Raw genomic sequence first — 2091 nt, forward strand, 5'->3', positions numbered from 1 at the left:
GTGTGCTGCTTTAAATTAAGGTTCTTAACGAGGCATTTCATTGTATGTCCTTAACTGAAGGATTTAAGGAGGCCGACTGTCTTCCACAGTCAGTGGGAATGGGTGTTCTACGTTCATGAGCTTTACTGGTAGAGAATATTTCAGGAAAGAATAGTTCAGGAATTTAAATACACCAATGTTCACACAATTTCTGAACAGGTTGCTGGTGTGCTGAAAGCCCACCCAAGCTATGTACTTAAAAATTTAAACTTTGCCACATACTAATGATATGCTAATGAATTTTCATGTTAGACAGACGACGAGAGCATGGTCTCTGTCCTTTTTCTGTTAATGTAATGAATGAACTTTGATAAGCAGTTTTAAGAGGAAGTTGTAAACAGGTTGTAAATGTTTACATGTTTCCGTCATTTTTGTTCGTGTATTTCACCTCCCTTGCTCAACAAATTTCTTTTTATTCTTTCTGTATTGTATTGTTTATAGAATTTAAATATGCTCTCATGCTCTTGCAAGATGAGAATTTGTCTTGATCAGCAAGAAGCCACTTTATCTCTCAAAGCATCCTTTTATCAAAAAGTCTATAAAATTTTTATTGAGTACCAATATCAACTTCTCATGATGCTCATATACATAAACGTGTTATGTTTCGAGGAAAATAAATTGCTTTTCAGTGAATACATTTCTTTAAAAAGACATATTTTACAGCTCTGCTTTTCCAAATTCGAAAATATCTCACCAAACCACAGTGCTATTATAAGAAATGAAATGCGGGTGTTGCTCAAATCTAAAGTTTGCATTCTGACTCTTTTTCCAAGCCTATAGCTAAACTCTGGAAAGCCTATAGCCCATTAACATGATTTCCCCAAGGATTTTCACCTGTTCCATCTAAGAGTAAGTGATAGTAGGGCAATTTTGTAACCTCATTTTCTCTATCTATCAGAAGAGCAGCAATGTCTACCAAGCACCCAAGAGACATGCTAGTCCAACATAGAATCTATGATCTGTACCTACTATAGAGGAAAGAAGTCTAAATCTTTCTCAACTTTCTTATACGAGAGCGTTTGAGTGTGACCCATAATATTACCACCTGATTAAAATCCATTTCCAGTTAAATTACAAAGTCCTAGTGTTAATCACGCGCATCTCACCATGGGACTTTCAAGGTGGGTTCATATCCTTGGTAAGCGCTCAAATGTTCTCTAAGGTCAAATATCCTGTGACAGGAACCATTATGTCAGTGTTTGACACTGACCTAGCTTTAGTCAGTTCCATCATGATGTCATGCTTAAGTATGTTTAGTCTGTTTTTTAAATAAATACATCATTTTCTGATTCTGTTACATGCTATCGTTCCAATCTTGACAATTGGTATGGTCTTTATTCTTCCCTGCTTTTTTCTGCCTTGTTTACAGATCACAGAAGAGATGTCCTACTTGGGGCCATTTTAATTGATCCAGTTTCTCCTTATGTATTTCACATGATTTAAAATAAAAATTCAAGATACAAAATTTCTATTAAAATTTTATATCTATAAAATTTCTATTAGACTTTTAAATTCTCAGGGAATTTGGAGCTAAATATTTATGATAAAAATATTCAGGATCTTTTGTGAATATAAAGGAAATAAATCTTTTGTATGTTACATGTAATATACATGTTTTACTATAGTGCACATTATATATATTTAACATAAATATATTTTATATTTATATATTACTATAGTGCACATTATATATTTCTTACTATAGTACACATTATATATAAAACATAATTTTTTACTATATATTACTTATATTTTTTATATATATAATGTGTACTATAGTAAAATATGTATACTGTACATAATGCACAAAGTAAATATTTAAGATTTTTATCAAAAAGTTTAATTCTACTAATATGTCATCCATTTATTTAAAATGATTCAGTACATTAGTCAATGGCAGATCTTCACGTCTCAATTCTATGTAGGTAGTCAGAGACCACAAAGCCCAGAGAAAACATGCCTCGGATATGTTTTTTTAAGAATATTCCATTTAAAGCTGGGCACGGTAACTCATACTTGTAATCCTAGCACTTTGGGAGGCTGAGATGGGAG

This window comes from Mandrillus leucophaeus, unplaced genomic scaffold (genome assembly GCF_000951045.1).
Source record: "Mandrillus leucophaeus isolate KB7577 unplaced genomic scaffold, Mleu.le_1.0 Scaffold36, whole genome shotgun sequence".
NCBI lineage: Eukaryota > Metazoa > Chordata > Mammalia > Primates > Cercopithecidae > Mandrillus > Mandrillus leucophaeus.